We start from the raw sequence: 13,050 nt of genomic DNA on the forward strand, positions 1-13,050 counted from the left end.
GGCAGCAGGGCGAGGGAGGGAATTCTCTGCCTCTGCTCTGCACGAGTGAGACCCCAGCTGCAGTGCTGCATTCAGCTCTGGGCCCCCCAACATGAGAAGGATGTGGACACCTGCTGGGGAGAATTCAGAGGAGGCCACAAGATGGTCAGAGGGTGGTGTACATCTCCTGTGAGGACAGGCAGAGAGCTGGGGATATTTCTTTGGGGGCACCTCATGTCTGGGTAGTGCTCAAAGCCAGGTTGGATGGGGCTCAGCGCAACCTGGGCTAGTCCCTTCCAACCCAAACAATTTTGTGATTCTATTGTTGTAGAATTCATAACCAGTGGTACATTTTGACTGCAGTCAGAGCTTTAGCTTACAGTATTAAACCAGACTGATGAAAGCATAACCTTACTTTCTTCTTAAATTTAGCATTTTCCCAATGTGTTGATTAGTTTTAGTGTTAAAAATGGAACTGCAGTATAGATTTTTTTGAGACTTATGGGTTCTTTTGACTCACTGTTGCAATTAAAAGAAATGTTTTAGCATAGAAAAGAGGTTTTCTGAAAAAAAAGTTTAATAACTTTGGAGTTTACTGAGGGTGTGAATTTTGATTTCTGGACTGTTTGATCATTTGATTTAAGAGCCCTTGATTGAAGCCTCTTAGTGATATAGAAAGTGATGACGTACTGCTGTAAACTCCTATTTAAATATTTTTTATAATCCCTAATTAAATAAAATTATGTTAAGCTGATGCACCAATTAATAATTTGAAGTCTTGTGGGGCTTTGTTTAGTTTTTCTACATAGCCCTAAGGATACTGACCTAACTGAAGTAAGTAAAAATGCACAGTGTTAGGAGTATAGGCATCAGCTAGGATGCACGTATTTCCACCTGAGCTTGGTGTCAGCCCTTTAGAAGACCTGTTGTTCTTCAGAATGTTTTTTCATGCATTTCAGATATATGTGATCATTCCTTCGGTAAACTTGTAGAGATGGAAATTTCTATTGTAGTGTTCAAGTTTCTCTTAGAAGCATTGCACAGTAATTGCATTAGAGGAAAACTGGGAGCTCCTATTTTAGTACTGTGAAACATTTCAGTAGGTCCCTTTTCGAGTCCAGCTCTTCTTATCAGACTAGATAAGGGAACTGTCCCTCTGAGGTGCTTCCCACCATGTTAGTTGACCTAATATTAGTCACTTCTTGGAGCAGACCTTGTTTCTCACTTGCTGTCTGTGGGCAGGTAGCTCTCAGTGAGCTCTTCATTTGTGGGCCTGTCCGTGTGTTTCAGGAGAGGTGCTGACTCCTCTACAGGATATCAACAGTGCTGGTTTCCTTTGCATTTTGTGACCCCTCAGGGCTCTTCTGCCTTGGAGAGTCATATCTACAACAGCTATTGCAAGTTGCCTTGAAGCCAAATCAGTTGGGAAGTCTTTGTTTTGGAAAGATATCTTTCTGCTGTGGTGGTCCCCCCAGCTTCCTTTTTCGTAAATGCAAAAATGCTTTTTTAAAGTTTTGGTCGACTTATCTTAGACTAGCGAGCAAGAACTATAGGGTATTATCTTCTGAGTTTTGGCTGGAGTAAATTTAAATGTTAAACTTTCTGTGAAGACTTTCAACCTGCCTGTCCCAAGGTTGTTATTTTCTTATATTTGTTACTCTGATGGAAGCAGAGAAATTTGCTTAGTGTGATGGGGGTCTACCTGGAAAGAGAACTCAAGTGTCCCCAAAAAGAGAAAGGCAGATGAAAGGTAGCATGTATCAGCATACCTGATAGATCATCACAGACATCTGACACATTGTTTATATTGTTTTCATTTAATATACAGTAACTTTAAGTGACTGAAACTCTCAGGTGACGTCAGGAGGGGAAAGGATTTTGACTCGGGTTTCTCAGGAATATCTGGCTTTTCAGAGTGTGTATGCTGAAGTGTTCTGCTGTAACATAGATCTTTGGACTGGTGTCTTGTGAGTCGTCAGAAGAACTCTTACTTAAGTTGCCATGGCAAGAGCTTGAGCACATTTTGGGAGCAGTCTAGATCATTCACCCTTTTTAATTCCTGTGCTGCAGAGCATTTCTTAACATGGGGTTCATGGTTAAGCTCAAACTCTTCTGCCTCTGCCTCAAAATATACAAAAGGGAAACACAAAGGCATGGTGTTAAATGTTATGACTCTCACCTCATCTGTCCTGAAGGTCTGTGACTTGGATAGTTCTCCTAACCCTGGAATGCATCATCTGTGCCCTTAAATATATCTTTCTATGCTCTGTGATCTGCCTTGCCCCAAAGGAACACACCTATCTTGGTAGTTGAGATGTGGTGTGATTTATGTATTAGGAATTTAATCCATTAGTGACTTTGGAGATTTAGACCAAGCATTTGAACTGGCAGAATAAAGAGAGGTGATCTAGGGGAACTTTGTAAAGGACACTTTTTTACAGCCATTTTAGGTATATTGTGATGTTGTAATTATTTATATGAAATTTCTGTATTGCCTGGGCTGGTTCTTTTCTTGGGAGAACAGAGTGACTTATTCTTTAAGGTCTGGGGTTTTTTGCTTGCTTGTTTATTATCTTGGCACAAAATTTGATCATCAGTTCAGTAATAGTCTGTCATTTAGTTTAAAAGGGAGATAATTTTATCACAGAATCATTGAATGGTTTAAGTTGGGAAGGACCTTAAAGACTATCCAGCTCCAGCCCCCTGCCATGGACAGGGACACCTTTCACTAGACCAGGTTGCTCAAAGCCCCATCCAAACTGGCCTTGGGCACCTCCAGGGATGGGGCAGCCACAGCTGCTCTGGGCAGCATGTGCCAGGGCCTCACCTCCCTCACAGGGAAGAACTAATTCCTAATATCTAATCTAACCCTGACTGCTTTCAATTTGAAGCCATTCCCCTTTATCAAAAGCCTCTCTCCAGCTCTCTTTTAGCCCCTTTGGGGACTGGAAGGGGCTTAAAGGTCTCCCTAGAGCCTTCTCTTCTCCATGTTGAGCAACCCCAGCTCTCGCAGCCTGTCTCTGTTGCAGAGGTGCTCCAGCCATCTGATCACCTTTATGGCCTCCTCAGAACTTGCTTCAGCAGGTCCATGTTGTTCATATGCTGGGGGCCCCAGAGCTGGGTGCAGCACTGCAGGTGGGGTCTCACCAGGGTGGAGTAGAGGGGCAGAATCCCCTCCCTCACCCTGCTGGTCACGCTGCTTGTGATGCAGCCCAGGACATGGCTGGCTGGGCCACGGTGGCTTTCTGGGCAACGGTGCACATTGCCATGTCATGTTGAGCACCTCATCAATCATCACCCCAAGTCCTTCTGGGCAAGGATGCTCTCAATCCATTCTCTACCCAGACTGTATTTGTGCTCAGGATTGCCCTGTCCCACATGCAGGACCTTGCAGTTGGCCTTACTGAGCTTCACAAGGTTTGCATGGGTTCACCTCTCAAGCGTGTCCAGATGCTTGAGGGCATCCCTTCCCTCCAGTGTGTTGGCTGCACCACACAGCCTGATGTGCTCAGCAGCCCTTGCTGAGAGTGTGCTCAATCCCATTGTCTGTGTTGCTGACAAACAGCTGAACAGTGCCAGTCCAGTTGTAACCCCTGAGGAACACCACTCATAGTGGGGGATCAGCCAGCTGCTTCTCATGACTTTGTTTCTTGCAAACATTCTGGTTTCTTAGTAGCAATGACATGTGTATCGGAGTATGGCAGATGTGTTGTGGCCTGTAGTGCATTGATTTTTTTTTTAGTCTTTCAAGTGATGCCCATGAAATTAATTCTTGATCTTGAGTAGTTAAGGGAAAAATTTCTCCTGGCTAGCCTCTGACTTTGCTTTTCTTTGTGGTGTTTTCCCATTTGCCACATTGTCCTTGGTACAGCATACTCGTGAGGAAGCAAGGAGTTTTGTCTGAGAATGAGCTGTGTGAAAGTTCTGTGCTAAAAGGCACCTCCACACAGCTAACGTGGGAAAATTGATTGATGGTGTACTGATGCTGGCTGGCAGTGTGAAGGAAAGAGCACTCTTTATAAAGATACTTAACCAGTAAAGCCCTAGCACAGTTGCAGTTATCATGGTCAGAGATTGTGTTTTTTACTAATCTAAGCTGTATCTGCACTGGTAGGATTTGCCAGCAGAGCTGTGTCAGTAAACCCTTTGTACTGTCATCAAAACTGTGTTTTAAGTGCCAGGGACCATGGCAAAAAAACCCTCAGTGTGACAGAAAGCAAACTCGTCAGATGGATAATGACCTATGGATCAGCTCAGACATTGCCTGTAGTTCAGCTCCTAGTACTAGGTAAGAGATAATTTAAGGGGAAAAGCCCTGAACAACTCTTTTCCTTTATTGAATGAGAATGTAAATGAGCTAGAGGGAAAAGATACCCAGTAATGGTGTCATGATTCTCAGTCGTTTATTGATTGCCCTCTCCTACTTTCTCTGTGACTCAGTATGTAACTTTTGTAGGTTATTTATCAGGAACTGTGTTTCGTAGAGGAAGTCTGTGTTCATTGGATCATGCAGCAAACTGACTTAGTTTCATGTAGTGAGAATCAGTTTGGATCCATGAAAACTGATCTTCCAATAATTTACGTTTTAATCTTTGTGCTGCACTACTGAGATCTCACAGTAGAGGTAGCAATGGCAGAACTGAGGGCTCAGCTGTGGTCTCAGTCACCTGTGAGAAGTGTGACCAGCTCTTTGCAGTGCAGCTTGCTGTGCCTGTTGGGTTTGACTTTCAGCCCTAGTTCTGCCAAGCTGATGCACAAAAGTGAACCCAGAGTCGTTAAGCTATGACATGCTTGACTGCATGTCATCCCAGCTGGTTTGTAAAGCTTGTGGAACTGAGGTGACCTGGACAGCAGTCTAACATAAAGAGTCTTTAAATGAGCTCCCAAATGGATTATGTTGGAAAGGAAGTCTTTGCACATAGTGTGTCAAAGCAGAGATGGATGGAGTTCACTCCATGCTGCCTATGGCAGCAGCCAGTAGTAATCACTATGGGAAAAGAGATACTTTTTGATATGTCTTCCCAGTTCCTAAGTCAATGTTTTTAGGATGTCCTTGAGCTATGTCAAGGTTACTGTTTTACAGCTCATAATCTTAATGCTTTAATGTTGCCATTCTTTAAGTGATTTTATTCTTTTGTAGGTTATGTTTATTAAAGATCTGTTAATCTTCAGGTAAATTAGATGAAGAGCTATGTTGTGTTGAGCTTTGATAAAATCAGACTGAGCATTAACAGTTTCTAGCAGGCCACATAATATGATCTCCAAAGAAAGTAAAGAAACCAAGAGAAAAATATTGTTGAATTTCTTCAAAGTTAGTTTTAGAAGTAATACTATGATACAGTTCTTACTGAAATTGTATTTAGGCAAATACTTTATAAATTTTGATTATTTTTCCCTAGCTTTGTTGTTTGTGCTACTAGAGAATGGCTTTACTGAGTGTAGTTTTTTATTTGAGAGAATATTCTCTGAAGAAAATTGTGCCTCAGAGGATTGTGGCTGGAGCAATCCCAGACCCATTCTTGCAGTTTAATTGTTCACAACTTCTGTTTGAAACAAAACACCCCAAAAGTGTGCACGTGCTTCCCTTGTGGTACTGGTACTTGGGATTCTCATCCTCTTTCCTTATGTAACCAACTTGTGTTTGAAGTGATCTGTTTTTCCCCTGCCCATTGCACCAGCTTTCTGGTTCAGGCTAAATGCTGGTGGTGTGTGCTGCTGGGGTTTCCTGTCCTCCACCTGGGTGGTTTCTCACACCCAGACAGCAAACTTGAGTTATTGGAACGTGTGAACTCTAGACCATATTGCATAATGTGAAATAAATCAGAAATTAAACTACAATGTCCTTCTGCCTCCAATTTTGCCACTACTTCACTCTCAGAATTGACCCGTGGATGTATATCAGAAATCTGGTGTAAAGAGAACCTCTGGGTAGGAATGGGAATAATATATACCAAGGAATATAAATAGTTACAAAGGAGACTCTTGCTTTGCATTTTTGCTTCCAAGGGTGGGTAGAATGGTATGTACAAAATGGCAGCATTTTTTGTCATGTAACAAATATTCTGGGGTTTGTGATGGTGCAGTATGGGCAACTGAGCCAGCAGGGGATTGACTGTAATACCAGGTTATGAAAAAATCATTTCAGCTTCTACCTGGGCAGAAGTGGGCATATTGTCTGACAACTTTTCTTGAAGCTTCAGGTAAGTTCTCTCGGTTTTGTGCTCAGTGTGCTAGAGGTAGTAGTTGCTTTTTGTGGTGAAATGTAGGATTATTATTATATTTTAAATATACTTACCAAGGAATGGGTGAGGCATTTGCATGCCTGTGTGTATACTATATTGCAATATAGCAGTAAGGTTTGTGGGGAAATGGATGGGTGGGGTAACTCTAAACAGTACACCAGGGAAAGAAGCTGAGTCATAAGATTTCCTTGAACATGGAGACAGGGCTGGGATCTCAGATTCTAAGCATTAGTATTAACAAGCTTTTCTGCTTATGCTGGATCTCTGAAGCCCCTTAAAAGCAGCAGTACTATTTAAAATCAGTTTCTACTTATGTTTCTGTAGCTGTGTGTTAAACTGCAATTAATATCATAATGCACAAGTTTTTAGGAGGCTGCAGTGAGCTAGTGGAGCCTAATGGCAGTAGCTGCCCTTCTCTTTGTCCAGCGTGGTGCAGGTGTCTGCTGGAGAAGTAGGCTCTTGAAGAGGCAGAAGGATCAGTAAATTAATCGAATGGCAAGAGAGAAGCCAGCTTACTGAAAGGAATCAGCTGGCATTTGGTGCTAAAGGAATGAGCCGGGCTGTGAACTGCCAGGGATTTAATTGCTTTGAACTTTTCAGAAAGTATAAGCTATCTCACATAACTAATTTCATTTTTATGTAGAAATTTATTTTCTAATTTTACCCTTTTTTTCTGAATCCATTGAATTAAAGTTTTTTTTTTCGCTGTTCTTCTGTGTTACAGGAGGGAATATTCTTCTTCATGATTTTTTTTCATTTTTCCCTGAATTAAGTTGCCATTTTTAAAGAGGGGATTTTTTTGCCCATTTTAATCTCTAAGTGGGTCACACCACAAATAATTCCATGATACAGAGTTTTGAAACTGCTTTTGAATCACATTAAAGCTTTTGTGTGCTGCAGACTTCATAGAACAAGTTAATAGTGAATTTTAAGAAAGATGCTAGTGTTCAGTGGTGGGTGGGACATGCCAAGAATGAGATGAACGTGGCCTGTCTTTCAAGAAAACGTGTGTGTGAATTATGTGCTTCACAAAATTCTCACAACAGATCCAAACAGATCATTGATTGCTTTAGCTATTTATTATGTCAGTAGTTTTACTTTGTACCTGAGAGACGCTTGGTGTAGTTCTTTTATCCATGTTTTAAAGGTATATTGAAAGAAATACTGAAGAGGTGTGTGGAAGTATTTACGGGATAGTAAAAATGCCTCAGACCTGGACTATACTCTTAAATTTTGCCAGCTGGTGGTGCCTGTAATTACCATTTACAACCACAGCCATTCTGATAATGGCATGCTTTGCCATGGAGAAGCCATGGTTGTACTGAGTAGTTTGTGCTGGAGCTCTGAAATACGTTGATGTGTGCCTTCTGCTCTTTATCAGTCTCATTTCTGTTGTAATAGGAAAGTTTTGCCGGTGAGCTTGTATTAATAAACTATGCTAGTTAGACACATATTTTGGATGAGAGACTGTCATATTTCAATTTGTTTAACGTGTCAAAAAGAAAAGAATTGTTTTGGTACAGTACTGAAGCTCTGAAAGATTTTTTGATCTAGTGTGAAACCGTATGTCCAGAATGAGGACACTGAAAGATGTAGTAGAACACAGCACATGAAAAACGTGGAAGAATGTTTTAATGAGGAGTGTGAGTACTCAATTTAAATGGTACACTGAAGGAAATGATGGATGCTGCCCTTGGTCAGCTACATTTGTGCAATTAGAAGTGGTAAGGCCTTTCAGGAAGACCTGCTGTAGCCAGGAATTTGCGGTGATGAGCGGGCAGCAATATTCCAGATGCTTCCCAGTGGCACCTAGCTGCTGTCCTGCCGTGCTGCTGCTGCTGCTGCTGCACGTGTCTGGAGCAGGGCAGGGCTGCTCTGCTCACAAACCGCACTCACAGAAAGTGCAGGCAGGAACTTACATCTGCCTAAATACTCTGATAACTGGTAACATTTCATAAGCTTGTACAGGAGGCTTGAATAGCTAATAAGGTGTCTGCTTCTGGCTTTGAAGTACTCAAATATTTTTTTTTCCCAAAGAGCATGGTAGCTTGCATAAAAAATGGTTCTTGGATCAAAGGCATAGCTGTCAGTCTTCCTTTGGGATGCTGGGCATGTCTGAGAGTGAGATAGTGGCTTTAAAAATGCATAATTTCTTGATCTGTTTCGGTTTTATCATTCCAACCAGACTTCACAGTGGTGAATTTTAGCTGAGCTAACAGCCGCTTGTAGCAATTACACCTGAAGAAAACTGATGTTATTATTTTCAATACTGGCTTAATGATCCCTGTTAATCCTAGAGGCATGGGGCAAAAGAGCGGGTTCTGAGAGAAATCAATTCTATCAAGACAGGCATGAGCTCGCTGCATTAGATTTTTTTAATAACATCGTGCCGCTTTTTAGCAAGATGCAGCATGTTGTGTCAGCAATAGACTGATAAATTGTCAATTAAAAATCCACATACAGTGTAGCCCCAACTGTTTATTATGAAACTAGGTATTTTGCCTTTGTAGACTCATTAGTTTATTTAAGTGATTTGCTTAAGCCCTTCTCCTGTGTGTTATTAGCACTGTGGAAGGTAATGGACATGTGATTTGATTTCAGGATAGAGGTTGGTAACTTCCCTCTACCTGGAGGACAAGGTGGTGCACCCTTCCCTCCTGAATGCCTCAGCCCTCTGCCTACTCCCTTCCTTGAGCTGGGTCTGGCTCACAGCTCAGAGTGCCTTGTACTGGTTTGTCTTAAGAACCTTTCAGGATTTTTATTTTTATTTATTTCCTCTCATTTTTGTTGGCTTTGTCTTCTGCCATTTTGGTCGGTTCAGTCAGCGCACTGGGCACTCAGACAAATATCAGCCTTCTCAAAATAACTGATGGAAAGTGACCTTCCCCCTCCAGTCCTGCTGTTGATTCAGCTCCAGCCTTACCCTGAAGTGCTCTTATGGTGAGACTGGGAGATGAGGGAGCTGATTGACAACTACTTGCTGCTCAAAGGGATGTTTTTTCTACATTCCCTACACTACTTGTTTATTTTCCTTTTCTGTGTCAGTTTTCTGGTAGCTTAGTGAGTGGTTCAGCTTGTGGATAGGTCAGCTGGCCCTGGCATAAAAGTGGGGGGAAGGAGTGTGGTGCTGGGAGCAGAGGGGGAATGGGACTTCCTATCAGCAGTGGCCAGCTCTGGGGTTGGCTCATCTGCTGCGGGGAACCTAGAGGTAATTATTTGGCCTTACTTAAATTATGTTGATTTTGTTTGATCTTCAGTGGTTTTCTTCTTACATGCACATTAAATAGATGTTACATGGGCTTTCTCACTGGGCTTGGATTTTTTTAACATGTGCTATTATAGCCAGGAAATAGCTGAAGGGTTTTTTCCTCTTTTTTTCCTCATGAGGAGCTTGCAAAAGCAGTCGCCTTAAACTCTTGGTGTGTAAACAAGGCAGCAAGATGCAGCTGAGAACTTACTATAGTGCAATTAAACTGTGAGGCCATAATAGAATAAGGAATTGAGTTCATTGCACCTGTTTGTTTCACAAAAATGGCAATGTAGGGGTTTTGTGCATTAGTTAAGTAGCTTTTTGCATGGTGGTTGTTTGCTCTCCAGAGCTGGAATATGTGTGAATACTTAAATGGTGCTTTATTTGTGGATTATACTTTGATGCAGAGAAAAGAAAGTTTAAAATTTATGTTGTGGTAAATTCATGGTATGTCTAAAGTAGAAAGGCTTGAGTTTGCCTTTGTGTCTTTGCTTATGCTGCTAGTATGCTTTTCCATTGAATTTAATTCCTTTCCCTTCTTCCCTTTAAAAGTTTCTGCTGGTGAGACTTTGGTGCCAGTAATTCGTTTGTCTGTGGAGTAACTCTACATGTGTCAATGCAGTCAGGAGTGTAATTGTATATTTCTTGTACCAAGATTGTTCTGAAAATAGTAATGCAGGCTTCTTACAGTAATAAAAACACACTACCTACAGCAGAAAAAAAACCCTTCTACTAGTAAATAATCAGGTTTTAAACTGTAGCACACACTTCTGTTATAGAGGTAGTGTATTTTCTGACCCTTCAAATAAAAAAGCTCAGCTACATGAGAGACCATGCTCCAGACTAGTGTATCTATCCTTTAGAGAATTAAAATCAATTAAAGGAAAGGAATTTGTTTATCATGCTTCTCTATTTGTTCCTGTGACTTTTTTTTTATTCTGCAGGAGGGTTGTCCTCACAGAGAAATGCTGGTTTTTTTAACTAAGCGGACACTTAAAAATCTTATATATGGAATGCATTAGATTTAAATTGGACATTAATTGATTGCGTGGTCAGTGCGGCGAATACAAAAATACAAAGCCTTATAGATAAAGCAAACTGCAGGGATACATGGTGCATTGACAGAGCTGGAAGTTATATACTATCTGAAACAGTGGGGCTACTATCTCTGGTTATCACAAAAGCCCAAATGTCCCAGTGTGCCTGAGTGTGTCAGTGGAACTTGAATCTCTGGGTGTTTAGCCATGTGCCATATTGTTGTTTGACGGTCCATTGGGATTGATAACATCACTTCAGATTTCTAATTGTGGCTGTGACCCCAATGCTTTGAGGGCCTTACATTTTTTTACCTTTGGCATGCTTGGATATTGGTGAAATAAAATGCATGCCTGAGAAGGGCCTGAGGTTTGTATAATATTGTCCATGGTCTCCTTTAATAAATGGATGAAAGTGAGGTTCCTGGGAAGGGAAGATAAAGCAAAGCTGCCCAGCAGAGCACAGAGCTGTCCATATACTTGTTGTAGTTTAACTCTTCAGGAATCCTATGATCCTTTGTTTAGCCACAATCAACATTTTATCCTGAATTTGCAAGGCAACCAGGTGCTAGTATTGTGAATCAGTTATCATTTGACATGATGTAAGGCCTATTCTTATTTACAGAAAATGTCATTTGATGTTGTTCCCTTTTTTTCTTGTGTTGCAGATGTGGGTGGTGGCAGCTCTTTCCGATCCCACACAGATGTTGTCATTGTCTATTGTGCACAGAGTGCTGCTGGGGGTAGTTTTGCTGGGCTGAAAGAGGAACAGCCTGTCTATGTTCTCCTGCATGAAGTACAGCTTTCAGAGACAAAGGACTGCCCCTGCTGCTTTTTTTTTTCCTGGCAGGATGTGGCACAGGTTTTTCAGTAACAGAATTTTCCTTCAGGGTTTGTGGGATCTTCGGTCTTGAGGCCCTAGATGATGTTCACAGCAGTGCCATTGCATTCCTTCCAGTAATAAAATTGAAATGGCATAAACAGTGTATTTATTCCATTTTATATAATAAAAGAAATACCTTGCAGCAAAATGTCACCTTCAGTAATCAAGGATGCAGATTTACTTCTTAGTGGTGCTGACAGTCGTTCCTGATTTTTATAAATTGCTTATGAGAGATTCATATAAGAACTTACCTGAACTGGGAGAAAATGTTTAGTATAAATATATTCTAGTGAGCTGTTACTGATTGTTTTCTAGATATGCTAGTACATACAGTGAAGCTTGGGTATGACTTGTGTATGCATGTATGTGTATCTGATTTACGCAGAACTTGGAAGGTTTCATGAGTAAATGAAAACTACAGACTATTTTTAATTTAAAGAAGAAAATGAGCACTGTCTAGAGGCAGATCAAGTTTTGCAGACCTACACATTAGGCACACATGAGGATGGTTGTGACTATTCTGTATTTCCATAGGTTATATATGTTGTCCATGTAGTCTTTAAGTTTAGAAGTAGCTTAATTCTGATCCAGAAAATGAATGTGTAGAGCTATTTTCTTTGGTTTATTTTCTTTGTATATTGCTGTCACACACAAAGCTTTTATGATTCTGTGTTTTTGTTCTCTCAGCTGCTTTGATTCCTACTGGATTTGCTTCTGTTTTAATGCATAATCTAAAGAATTAAGACTGGCAACTTTTTCAGCAAGTCCTTTTCTGTTACCTGGGTATAGGTATCTTCCAGAATGAATATGCAGAGTAGTTGCTACATAGTAGTATTACCAGTGATGATAGGCAAGCATGAAGGAATGACCTGTGGGGTCTTTTTAATCTCTTTTTATCTCCTGCATTTGTAATTTAAGTGTTAAAACCCCTTCTTTGTGCAATTGTGAGTGAGAGATTACTGTTAGGACACAAATTATACTACAAAATAAATGCAACAGCAAGTCCTTGTGATCTGTTAAAGAATGGAAATGGCTGGTGGAAGGTCTTGTTTCAGCCTTCCTGCCGATAGTTTTATCTGAAAGCAATCTAATTAAAAACTACCTACCTTATGCTTTTTATCAGCTGGGTTAAGTCAGTTGCAGTCATGGAACAGTGAAGGTATGATCTCTGTAACTGGTTACCTGAAGTCCCTATTTATGGAAATTTACTTGGCTAAAGATCTGAGTTCTTCCGTTCTAACCCTTTAAGTTGCTGCCCTCGGGCCAGCCAAATTTATTTGGTTTAAAAATAAAAATAACTCAAAAATAGCATTACATTGGTATTTTTAATCCCTCATCAAAACTTGATTGAGTAAGATCAGGAGTAATGTTTTGGAGTTCATGGTGGATGAGCTGGTATTTTAATCAAGGAGCAAAGTGCATCAGATCAGATAAGAAACTTTAACGTGTGCTGGTTATAGTTGACTTGTTACTAACTACACAGACATCGAAGGGAGACAGAAATTCAACTTTCAGGGTAACACCCCGTTTTTGGAATGCCAGTGCAGGCTCTGCCAGCTTCAGCTGTCTTTTGTGTCTAGCAGAAGTAGCAATGTCAGCATTTTTAATGGAGGATTTCCTGTTCTGTTCTGTCTAGATTAGAGCTGTAGAAGTATGCTTTAT

General features: G+C 40.9%; 1 protein-coding gene across 3 annotated transcripts in view; it reads left to right on the forward strand.

The window, feature by feature from the left end:
- CAB39 (calcium binding protein 39) overlaps nucleotides 1-13,050 on the forward strand; it is a 41,808-nt gene that overhangs the window by 7,735 nt on the left and 21,023 nt on the right. The window lies entirely within an intron of this gene.

Source organism: Lichenostomus cassidix, chromosome 9 (genome assembly GCF_008360975.1).
Source record: "Lichenostomus cassidix isolate B80296 chromosome 9, HeHo_3.0, whole genome shotgun sequence".
Lineage (NCBI taxonomy): Eukaryota > Metazoa > Chordata > Aves > Passeriformes > Meliphagidae > Lichenostomus > Lichenostomus cassidix.